Below are 13,488 nucleotides of genomic sequence, written 5' to 3' on the forward strand. Positions count from 1 at the left end.
CCACAAATTGTCACGTGCCCGCACCACCTGCTACCCAGCCGGTAACTTTGCCTGATGCACATCGCTCTCAGCCACGCCCCTGCAATAATGCTAATCACCGTCGCCTGTTCCAAGCTAGTTAACTTCCCTACTTAAAGCCTGGACCGCCAGTTACACCTTGTCCTGTTATCATGCCCGTGTTTCTCTCAGTTCCTGATAGACCTAATTTTGTTTTGCAGATTTACAATGATGTGCAAGACAAGCATACTTCTTCAAAAATATGAAAATTGCAGACTACCAGTACAGCATGAACACAATATCTTAAGATTTTATATCTATAAAATAAGGAAAATGTGCTAATTTTGCTTTCTTGTTCTTGTTGTCCTGTCTTTGAATGGTGATTTCAATGCAAAAGAGACCGTGTGAGGCTAAAAATATTCTTATTTACTTCCAGAGCAGTTTTGCGAATCAGTGATCTCATTTGAGGAGCAACTTTCTAATTTCATCGAGCTGTTTTTTTAGGTTTATCTAAGCAATGGAATGGAATGGTGTTTAACAACAAGAATACTATAAAAATATAATGAATGAGATTTGTGTTTCTTTTTTATTTATTCAGAAGTTCATATTTTTTAGATGCACATTGTGTATATCAGCAAACTGTATTTTTTAATGTCTCAGAAAAACTCAATTGATTTAAAAAAAGATAAGATCTCCGATTTTATAATTTGAGAACATTTATTGTGCAGACCTCAAATGTCAAAATTAAACACCCTTCTCATTCACCTCAAACTTTACTTGTTCCAGAAAGCAAATAAAAGCATCCAAGTAATCTCTTAAGCAAAGACTTTGATGCAGTTTTAACTAGATGTTTTTTTTGGGGGAAAGTACAGTTCATAGCTACTTCGCACAATAGCTCATTGTGAAGAGAACTAAAGAGAACTGGAAATTATCTAATCAACGCTCTCTCAGAAGTCTGATCGAGATGATGAAGTAGAAACATAGCAGAACAAAAATCTGTCACTTTTGATGTCAGAACGGATGCCGGCTTTGCCTTATCTGATATATGGTCCAAATTACTAGGCCCAACTAAAATGAACACATCAAACATGATGACTGAATTGTTTTAATTGCATTGCACACCCCCACTCCACTTTATTCTACAAGCAGACCTCTTACATCTGTTCAAATATACACACACAGGCATTCTGAAGAACACACTACATGGGCGACTGAAGCCTCAATTACCAACAGCCATACTGATGCACCATTCAAGAACAATGCAGATTTCGCTGATGTATATTTTGGTATTCTTGCACATAATAAGCTAGGATGAGCTTTAGTCCACTTGCAATCCAAAGGAAAATAAGCAATATGAAAAATTGCACATGTGCTAACTTTGGGTTATGAAAAATAGGAAGATTTTTTGTTTCATCAGTGTTTAGGCTGACCTAAGGGTTTTTGTGCTAATGTTCCAAGTTTTTTGCCTTATATTTATCACATACATTCAATAAATGACTAAAATTGATAAATGAGCGGTTATTTTATGAAATGAGTACCGGATAAGGCTAAATAAAAAGGATACACTGCAATGCATTTATTACCCAGTATTTCTTGCACATCAAATTAACATTAACTGACGGATTTGGTGACGACCAAGCCAGTTGTCTGTTTAGATAGATAAAATATGTTTCTTGCATTTTTACTTTGTCTGTCTGTATACATATTCTCATGCTTAATTTACATCGCATTAAAACATCTAAAAATATTTGTGTCATTACTGCTTCAACTACTTGCAGCCGTCAATTTAACAACTCTATTCATTTCAATGTAAATCTTTTGGACTGCTCGGCTGTCGCCGCCAGGCTTCCATAGCAACCAACCTTGGCTGATTTTTAAGAAAAGCTGTGGGTAATCTTCAAAATATTAATGAGGTTGTGTTAGAGGATGAGAGATCGCTGGGTGGGTTAGCACACGGTGAGTCCAACTAAGCTGTCTCCCCCATGGGGAAGATGAGCTGTGCCCATCCATCCATCCGTCCATCCTATCCATCCACCCTATCCATCTGTCTGTCCATCCATCCACCCTATCCATCCGTCCGTTCATCCATCCAGCCACCCTATCAGTCTGTCCATCCGTCCGTTCGTCCATCCATCCATCCATCCATCCATCCATCCATCCATCCATCCATCCATCCATCCATCCATCCATCCATCCATCCATCCATCCATCCATCCATCCACCCGGGGATCCCAAGGTTTTCCCAGTCCGGACATAGTCTCTATGTCTATATATTTGGTTCAACCCTGTCAATATGCAGAGTTGGTGGTGGAGACATCACTGTAAGGCCTCATTAATATTTGCCTTATGAAAACATTATTTCAGTCTGAGGCTCAATGACTAGTACAGTAGATCTACTGCACTGTACACAATTAAAATTAAAATAATAATTATATCAAAAACATGTACCTGGTTGGGAAGAAAACCAATGACTTCTTATCATCAGCAAGCCTGCAAAATTTCCTCCACTATAGTAAGAGTTCAGATATCAGCCACAGTTTCAAAGACAAAGCTATGTGCAGAGACTGACTCATGACATCCTCCGACAGTTTCTAAGGAACTATAAAAAGAAAATTCTCAAATGCCACTGTGTGATTTTTTTAAAGAACTAATCCATTCTATTTAATGTAGTTCAGAGGGGCCCCCAACTGCACAATGAAGACACGAGGCAGGATTAGTCCTCATTCAGTGGTACGAAGATGAAAAGATATAAACCACTTACCGTGGTTCTTGGATGACTTTATATATTTCTTTCTTTCGTCTGTTCCCAACTGTTGAAAAGGGATTTAGCAGAAACGACACTTAAGACTCCAGAAATGGATTTTGTTTTTTACTCTCTTTTAAATAAGTTTTTTTTCTCTCCTTGTAGGGTCTTATAAACATTTAACAGTTGCTCAGGAAGGATTAAAATCCTGTACTGAACAACATTTGAAATGTTTATTTTAAGTGTCATGACAGCAGATTGTGCAGATTATGTAATCCAGAGAATAATTTTTCCGTTGCTTAATTTTTGAATGGAGTTATAACATTGATACAGATTTTCTGCCCTAGTAAATTTCTTGTCTCTACATGTTTATGACTTTAGAACTTTTGCATACAGACAATAACATTGTAAAAATAATGTACATTCTCTAACATGTACACACAACTAACTTCAATCACTGGGAAGGCACCCATAGACAACATTCTACACTCTGTCACTCGAAAGCACAATTTAAAGAATTGATTGGACCTAGCTTTTGGAAGTAAATAAAATAGCCCACTTGTGAATGTCATGTTTGCTGTTCAAAGCCCCACCATGTTTGTTTTAAAAAAATGTGTCTGAGACCCTTTTCTCCAAAGTTTATATGCACAAACAAAGGACCAAAGCAAACTTTTTTTTTTCTGCTTTAGGTTAAAACAGTCTCGTGTAAACTATTCCTGTGTCAACTAGCCTTCAAGTGTCTGACCACTGTTGTCTTGACTCAGTAGACCCTATGCTTCCAGTCAAGTCCACTGAGGGGGGGCGACCCCAGGATTTGCCCTCTGCACTTCAAAGACTCCTCATGGAGGATGTTAATATTTGCACAGGTGCATATTGTGGGTCTCCCTCTATGAGCAGAGGCTGCTCTAACATACAAATACTATATCAAAGGCCAATAGGACGTCTGGCCATGCAGAGACAGAGAGAGGCAGAGAGAAAGAAGGAGAGAGAGAGAGAGAGAGAGAGAGAGAGAGAGAGAGAGAGAGAGAGAGAGAGAGAGAGAGAGAGAGAGAGAGAGAGAGAGAGAGAGAGAGAGAGAGAGAGAGAGACAGACAGATGAAGTATGTTGGAGTGTGATGGAGAGACAGAGATGGAGAGAGAGAGAGAGAGAGAGAGAGAGAGAGAGAGAGAGAGAGAGAGAGAGAGACAGACAGACAGACAGACAGACAGACTGGTATTACAGCATTTACTGTCGCAAAACACATTCACAGACAGCCTTCAGCCATTTTCAAGTCTGTAGCCTGCATTTGAACTTGCTCACCTTTGTCTTCTCTCTCTTTTATGTGGCCGTCTGACCTGGTGCTAACCCTTGGTCGGTGGGTGGGGATGACAAGCACCAGACAGCTGGGGACAACAGAACCCCTATCCTCAGCAAATCACCCACTGACCCCTGACTTTTCTATCCCATGACGCTTTTATCGCCTTTGAACTGCGGCCTGACTTTGAGGCAAGATATCCCTCCCGTGATGCAAACTATTTATTCAAACAACGAGTAACAAACCCCAAAACTGTGTTTATAACAAAAGATCTGCAGCTCTTATCTGTGCTCATTCCATCATGGTATTGCTGATTGTAGAACTGTACAGCAGCGTTATTCAATTGCTAATTCAGATGGGACAAATTTTCAAATCAAGAAATTAAGCCGGGCCATACATTAGGCACGCAGTAGTAAAGTGACTGGGTTAAAGGGAAATTCGAATCTTATCCAGTATGAAAATGAATTCTTGCAAGAAAATGGCTTGCAAGAAAACCCATTGAGTACATTTTAAGTTTTAATCTGATGATGAGGGCGGCTCGGTGGTACACTGGGTAGCACGTCCGCCTCACAGTTAGGATGGTGCGGGTTCGATTCCACCTCCGGCCCTCCCTGTGTGGAGTTTGCATGTTCTCCCCGTGTCCGCGTGGGTTTTCTCCGGGCACTCCGGTTCGCTCCCACATCCCCAAAACATGCTTGATAGGCCGATTGAGCACTCCAAATTGTCCCTAGGTGTGAGTGCGAGTGCGGATGGTTGTTCGTCTCTGTGTGCCCTGCGATTGCTTGGCAACCAGTTCAGGGTGTCCCCCGCCTACTGCCCGATGACGGCTGGGATAGGCTCCAGCACGCCCGCGACCCCCGTGGGGACTAAGCGGTTGGATGGATGTGTGAGTCATAAATAGTCAAATGAAAAGGCAATTGTAAAGATAGTTTGGGGCAAAATCCCATCTTTAAATAGACAATTTCCATTGTCAATTTGACATTTCCAATTAGAAACTGTCGTGTTTTTTTTTCTTCCTTCCAGTCCCTTGCCACAACTCCTGGTATTAGTGCCGCAAGCCACACTTCAAAACAACACCGTCAGCAACGTGGGTAGGCACTGCAAGTGTTATATTTACAGTATGAAGCTGTAGGAATTTTTGAACCCTTCCAAACCGAGATACCCTTTGCATCTTTTAAAAGCATTTCAATTCAAGCAGGCTGGACCAAAGCTTTAGTTCCATACCTCTATATATGTATTTCAGATTCTTTTGTTCCTGGGATTTGGTTGACTTGGCTCACTGTGACTGGCTTATTTATGCTGAGCTGTACAAATTAGATCTAACACTCAGCAGTCTGTGCTGTCAGCCAACACGGATAGATAAGACATGGAATCCAGAAATTCCAGAATGACACCAAAGAGACTGGAAGGCAGTCAGGATCTATGGAAAGAACAGTCTGACTGTGAGATGGATATGTTTCAAAACTGGCTCACTGAGAGCAGATATATAAATGGGTCTGGTTAAAATACAGCGCATCTGGAATTTGGATCTTTTGCAACAGAAGTCCAGGTGCTGTCTTCTGGGTAAACTCTATTGCTTTGGGTTGATGAACATTCTGATGATGATTTTTATTATTATTTTGCCTTTATACACCATCACACTGGATTAATTTATTTTTCATCAGGATGTGCCTGAATTAGGGATGTTGGACACCACTTTTTCTAAGGCCGATTCCAGTAGCCACTTGAGTAGCCACCGAAACCAAGATACCACTGGTACTTTTGATATACAATATTTACCCCCCAAATTTGGTGGAGAGGGCGCCCAGACCATTGAGCATATCCTCCGAGAATGTGAATCGGAACACCCTGGAATGGTTGACTGTTTGGCGTGACAAGCTATGATGATAATGAGCCCCCAAAACAACAATCAATAATTTTAAAGAAAGCCCTAAAAAAAGCATTATTGCTTAAAATTGCATGAAATTAATGGCAACTGTCTTTTCTAATTTCAACTTTTTTTTACCTGATCATAAAATTACCATAAGAGGGCAGCTGATACTAGTATCTAGTACTAATATGCACTTATAGTAGAGTGAAGACCTACAAAAAAAATAAAAATGGCTGCAGTAAACTTTTTTTTCACTTTTAATAATTTTCCACTGTTATTAATCATGATTGTATTTGTCAAAATATATCCGTGAGCCTAAAATTTATGATAATTAGCATATACAGGATATAAAATGATGATGTTGTTGATGATGATGATGATTATTAAGAATATTACCACTGAGAAATAAATCCTCTTATCAAACATCTCACCGATACAGGCTGCAGAAAATCAATTTGTGCTGTTATCATTGTCAATGTGGAAATACTGAAAAAATCATTTGCAATTACTTCTCTATCGAAACACAGCCTCGGTCCAAGGACATGTGCAGAAGGAAATGTCATTCTCTGATACCATTTTTCATGCTCCCAGAGAATGATGATAAAATTGCCAAATAAAATCAATCCAGTTGTGTTAAATATTCAGCACTATTGAGCATCAGTTCTTATCAGTAATCCCCAGGACTTTGACTTTCTGTGTCCTTATTACTTGTGGAAATCATTTATATGACCATGATGTCATAGAAAGGATTCAGACAGGTAATATATAAAACCATTTGCATACTAAATCATCTTCAAATCTTGTCAGTTATTCAGATAAGACTGGGTGAATCAATTATGTCCCTCAAAAAGTGAAGTTTAATCTATTTTATGGTAACCTTCTTTGTCTGTTAGAAATGGTCAACACCAATGATCCTTGACCCAAAAACACGTGACGTGGTTCATTGGTCATTCTGATCGTGAAGCTTACCCCTCTGCCTGCAAATCAATTGCTCAGCCTATAGCAGGCAACACGAGGACAATAGTGCCACTGTCTGACCTGCACTTTATCAGTTTAATTCAAAACAGCATTCAGGCCAGTTGTCACTGACACAAAGTCACACTACAACCCATGAATTTGAGATTTGTTACTGTTAATGGTCTGATCTACTTTGCCCTTACAGTCTTCATCCAGTGTCATACATTTTTATTGTTTACCCACCACAAAAAAACAGTACAGCTGTATCTGTTCTCAAGTCACATTTCTACTGGGTGACATCCATCACATCTTGTGCCTCAGAACAATTCTGGAAAGAATTTACACAGTTTTACTACTTCTCTTACATGTTGGCAAACTTTGCCGGAGTAACCCCAAGCAGATCACACATAGCATGATTGTTGTGGATTTTGGGCTAACTTAAGTTCCGTAGTAAGGAACCCCCGGAAGTGGGATGGGTTACTTCTAGGCGGCATTCTGTGTTGTAACGCACTCCGATTAAAGAATAAACCAGTTAACCTTCACGTCGTCCGACCTATTCTTGCTATATAAGAACCTGGAAAATAGTAAGGATATAACAATAATCACAAAACATAATTGCTTGAGTCATATTTCAATATTTAGGCAAAACAAGCAATCACATTGGTATTTTTTTGTTTGTTTTTTGTCATCTGATTGAAGTTTTTAATTAAAAAAGACATACTATGGTACCTGTACTTACGAACAAGTTTTCGAGATACGAACCGGAACCTCACGTTTTTTTTTTTGCATCTACTTACTGACTCTCGAACCTACGCACCAGCCGCCACCCCCATCTCTCCCGCCTTGTCCCATTTGTTTTGCCATTCCCTGTTCATCTCAGCGCATTTGCAATATAAAAAACAAGTTGTATAGTCGAGTATGTCTCCAAAGATGATCGATGATAAAGGAGCATGGCAAATGCATGCATTTCATCGAACTCGCGACGGAGTATGTATCCCCTGCTGCAGGAGCGCCCACGCATTGAGTGAAAGACAGAAGCCGTTGCCGGTTGGCAGACAGTACCAGCTTGTTTTCAATAATAACATGAAGAACACAACTTCCATCCATCCATTTTCTGAACCGCTTTGACCCCACGGCGGTAGCGGGCATGCTGGAGCCTATCCTAGCCGTCATCGGGCAGTAGGCGGGGGACACCCTGAACCAGTTTCCAGCCAATCGCAGGGCACACAGAGACGAACAACCATCCACACTCACACTCATACCTAGGAACAATTTAGAGTCTTCAATCGGCCTACCAAGCATGTTTTTGGGATGTGGAAGGAAACCGGAGTGCCCGGAGAAAACCAACGCGGACACGGGGAGAACATGCAAACTCCACACAGGGAGGGCCGGATGTGGAATCGAACCCGCACCCCCCTAACTGTGAGGCGGACGTGCTACCCAGTGCTTTGCAACTTTCTGTTTGTCAATTTTCATCTTTAGAAGCTAGGTTCCTTTTCTTTAATTTCTTGTTTTAAGTTCTCACTCGCGTTCTTTGCAAGGTACTTTCAATGACCACTCACACAGTGAAAAGTCATTAATCCGGGTTATCTTATTGCCTTTGAGCAAGATATTGAACTTTATTTTGCTCCCAGTAGGGCCTGGTAGCGCCATTTATGGCAGGATCGCTTTACTTTTTATGTCTGTACTTGGTATTTCCACCAAGTGTAGCAAATTTGAATAGGTGCCTCCCTCTCCAAGCAATGTTACAGGGATACTCATTCTAACAGCAACCCTATTAGAATAAGTCAACCCGTGAGAATAAGTACCCCCCCCCCCCCCGCTTCATTTTCAAACTGATTCCAGACCATCAACTGTATTAGCCAACGGTGATTCCTGACTGCCTAATGACTTTTCCACGTGGCTCAGTCGTAGAGTGAGTCTCACAATTTATAAGTGGTGGGTTCAATTTTTAAATGCACCAAAAATTAATGACAAGTATATAAGCAAAAATAAAACTGTCATTTTGGTTTTCTGTATGTTTTTCATGGAAAACGAGGGCAAAAAGTGTGTCCAGCACACATTATTTGCTCTTACATTGATTCCTATGAGAAACGCTTCTACTTACAAACATTTCTACTTACAAACCTGATCGCCGAACCAATTAAGTTTGTAAGTAGAGGTTCCACTGTCAATCAATTACGTATTTTCAATATTGCACACTAGTGTTGCAGAAGAGAGATAATTACAGTAGTCCGAAATGCTGGTTGGGGGTTTGTCGTGCCTCGTCTACCGGAAAAAAGACAGAGAAGAAAAGGAAGAAGGCAAAGAAGAAAACGAAGAAGAAAAAGCCAACAGCTAGGTTGGGTCTGTTCATTCTAACTCATTGGATTTAGTGATTTTGACGCGGATTGGGTTGTTATGAACATCAGACGTGCAGGTATAATCCAAGCAAAGAACAAAGAAACAATCACAGTAAAGGCTCTAAGCATTGAAACAAAAGCTAGAAAAAATACCTCCCTGACATATTACATATGATTAAAAACTCTTTGTCATATATTTATCCCCTCTCATTTTTCTTCTTTGTTTAATTCAGACATCCAGAGCAATAAATGCATTATGGCATTAGTCAATAAAAGGAAAAATCCAACAGGCTCTCAGGGGATGTATGGAAATCTTGGCAATTTACATGTGGGTGCTCAAGAAAAATCAATGAAAATGTAGAGGTGTCATATTTATTATTCATATACACATCTTTTTTTTTTTATTCTTACATGGAAAAAGTCAAGTAGGTTACTACTACAGCAAAGAGGGAGACGAGAGATACCTTCTTGCCTGCAGGATTTTCAAACCTGTCAGGTCAATGAAGTAGTGGTCAGTTTATTCAAGCATGTAATTCACACCTTTGAAAATTATATTTTCATATAGTTTTTCCCAATTTGAAACTGTTTAAATAAAATATAAACTATTAATAAAATATTGTTGACATTATTCTGTCAAAACATAGAAAAGAATTTGAGCACACGTAACATTCACTTGCATCATATTTCGAATTATCTTTTTTTTTTTTTTGGTGGAGGGAGCGCTGGCTCATGCAAGTGCAGAGTAGAGCTTACATGATGAGCATGTGCGACGAAGCATGCGCTGCCTTGGGTTCCCACTTGACTATTTTCGTTACTTTTCCATCTCTCCTACTCTAAGCGACTAGCAACACGTCTGGCAACATTTTGTGATGTTATTGGTGATTACCGGTGACTTTGAGACTCCGTCCAGAGCAGAAGCTGTTAACTCCTTTCCAACTCAACCCCCTCCCTATGCATACGTACCTGTAAATAGAGTTCCCATACAGATTTGATTGCTTATTTACTACTAAAGGCACCAATGTAAAATAATGTAATTCAGTAGTCCCCAACCCGTTTACTTTTAATAGAGCAACGTACGGTTGGTTGGGGATCCCTGGTGTCGATGGCTCAATATTCAAATACAATAAAATTTAGGCTTTAGATTAATGACTTTTGCCCTTGGCTTTCACCCTTGCTAATTAAAAAAAAAAAAAACAGCAATTTATTTGTGAATTTTCATGCCTGGATGACGCTAGGTGTACGGAAAAGGTGTAGCCAGTAAATTAAACGATGGACAGAAAAAAGCCAGGTAGCTCCGATACGAAAAAGAAAGACTTTACAGGATGATGCTGCCAAGTGTGCAAAGCTCACAAATATTTTTGGTAAAGAGCCAGGGTTAGGGGCTTAGGGCACAACATGGGCTAATATCAGGCACAACACTAATTAGTATGCTAATATCAGGCTTGGATGCTCTGCTCGCTATTCATCTTGCATTTTAGAGTATACGTATACTGCATAATATTTTAATAATGGGAAATAATATTAATAATGCAACACATAGAACATAATTCAAATGCTACAGTAGCCTACTTTCAATCTTAATTATGTGTTTTATTATATATTTTTATTTTATTATCTATATATTTTATGATCTTTTATTTTCTGTTATAGTCACTCATTGTCATCACTTAAATAGTGGAGACAAGTAACATAGCGGTAGGGGTAACAGAGGTATTCTATTATTCTGTGCACCTACCATTGGGCCGGTTGGATTTGAAACTCCCGGGCTGAAAAACCGTCCCAGCACACCACTGCATCCATACATCCATGAAATTTGGGAGTCTTCCACGTGACCAAGAAAGTTGGCAAGTATGAAATGGATGGATATTTTCACTTTGTTACTAAGTTTATTTGAGTGTGATTTGTGGAAATAAGAGCACTCACCCAGCGTGGAAAAGACTGCCGCCAAGGCTGACCACTGTCTTGTATGTCATAATCATGTAACTATTTGGTCCGTCCGTCCGTCCGTCCGTCCGTCCGTCCGTCCGTCCATCCATCCATCCATCCATCCATCCATCCATCCATCCATCCATCCTATCCATTCATCAATAAATCAGTCAATCAATCATTGAAAAGCAATTCTATCTATTTTCTGGACCACCTTTTCCTACGAACAAATAATCTAAAGGTGATCCCTGATGATCGTGGACTGATTACAAGTCAATTGCAATGAGCACAGGAGCAGTCAAGCATCCACTCACACTCATGCCTGATTGTGCGGTGTACCTATTGATAGGAACATTGAGAACTTGGAGACCCTGAGGTTCAGGTTAGAAATATCTTTTTATATATTGAAGCTTTGCTATGTAGTCACGTCACTTGCATTTTGTTTAGAGGAGCCAAAGGCGGACCTACACACATGCAATTGAAATGAGTCAAGGCTATCTGAGATCACAAATTCTTATGTGGGCGTTTCATCTTCTTGGATCCAAGAATGTTCAAAAATGCTTTTGAAATAGTTTCTTGCCAAGCAAGCACATTGGTAAAGGCCGACTTCTGAGAAGAGCAGCCAAGTAACACACACATGCCTCAAGTTTCACCTTCATAAAAAGATATCCTTCCCCCTCCAATCACACTTGTTATTTAAGTATCAATCTGTGCAATATTTTTCAGATATCTGTTCTGGGGAAAACCTGTGGACCTTTATGGGGGATTAGTCAAAGCAGATTACTCATACTCTGTTGCAAGGGTGAAACGTATAGTTGAGCAGATGTTTCATTCAAAGAACATATGTATTTGTGTGAAGCAATGTTTCTGGGTGTATTGAGGTGCAGTATATTACAGATTCCAGGTGGAACCCTGTTCCTGAGTTCCTTCAGGCAGAAAGCTTCAGAGGAAGTGCTGCTTTATTACAGTGACTGATAGATAGCAGTGCTTAAGGTGAGCTCACACCTTGGCTACGCTTCTAGCTATTAAATATTTGCCTTAACTTGATGATGGTGTCCATATCTTAGCCCATCTGTTATTCTGCATACGTATTCCTTTTATCTGTGGGAATTAATTGTTGTGATGATCCCAGATCAAAAGTGGAGGATGGGGAATATCAAAAATCTTGTTTTGAGAATGAGTTCATCCCCTTTTTCTGTGGTAGAAACTGCTAATGTTTAGACTTTATACCCCTAGAGGGCACATTCTCAACAGATGCTGGATTTCTTTGCATGCAGCTGGATCACAGAAGACTTTCACAAGTAAAGGTTTGCAGTTATAACTGTAACAAAGTAGAAAAGGTACGAACCTGAATTATTTTCTTAGTCAAGAGGTACAAAATGGTAAAAAAAAGATTACCCTAAATCTCAGAAGCAGTAACATTATGGCGACAAGGCTGCAAGAAAAACCAGAGCAAAAACAGACAATGATCTGCTGAAACATATCTGACAATTCGTTCTGGCTATTTGCCACACATTTCAAGCTTCTTCTCACTTTTATTTATTTCTGTTCTGGCAGTACAACAGAAGTTTTTTTTGAAGGTTAGAGATATTGAGGGTTACTGTATCCACGCACGTACACATGCACACACACACGAGCTTTATCTGGTTTGTTAAAAGCACATCCTAGACAAAGGGGGAGAACTTGGATGTTTCTAAAAGCACTGCTTTACAGAGATAGCCTGAAAGGTATGAGCAGAAAAAGAAGATGTGACTTTTGACCTCAAATGAAGTGTTTATTCAAGTTCCCAAGGTGGTTTTGGAAATATGGCCATAACCAGCATTGAAATCAACACCCTTTAAACAATGACAGAAAAACCCACAACCCACACTACAAATAGTTCAAAAGTTTTAACATTACATTTTCAACTTAAACATTTTACAAAAATATCCCTCAAAAGTCACTTAAAGGATGAACACTGAATTATGAGGATGAGATGATTGAATTCAAGCTAAAGTCTTATGGAAAGTGAGCATTATTCATAAATGTTTACTTTCAGCATCTGTTTGCTTTTATTTGGCTATTTTGTTTTTGAATCTCACCACCCAAGTGTAACATCCATCTGTATTCTGCTGTATATTATGTTCATTGTTGAAGATGAGCTGACACTGGGTAGGAGGCTGTCAAGGACTCCAGGACTTGACAGGACTCCAATCACACATCGACACAACTTTCCACACTCGTGCCTTTGGACAACTTAGTTTAAATCAACCGAATGTGCACTTTTTTTTTTTGAATGTGTCACGAAACCATAGTAGACACAAAGCAAGGAGAGAATACGCAAAGTCATTAGAGCATGGCCTGAGCTTAGATTTAAAT

At 39.7% G+C, this 13,488-nt stretch overlaps 1 protein-coding gene across 5 annotated transcripts in view; it reads right to left on the minus strand.

The window, feature by feature from the left end:
- The window catches only part of LOC147056571 (uncharacterized), a 96,384-nt gene that overhangs the window by 74,405 nt on the left and 8,491 nt on the right, over positions 1-13,488 (minus strand). The window lies entirely within an intron of this gene.

The sequence above is a fragment of the Syngnathus leptorhynchus genome, chromosome 5, assembly GCF_054491065.1.
Source record: "Syngnathus leptorhynchus isolate UIUO chromosome 5, UIUO_Slep, whole genome shotgun sequence".
Lineage (NCBI taxonomy): Eukaryota > Metazoa > Chordata > Actinopteri > Syngnathiformes > Syngnathidae > Syngnathus > Syngnathus leptorhynchus.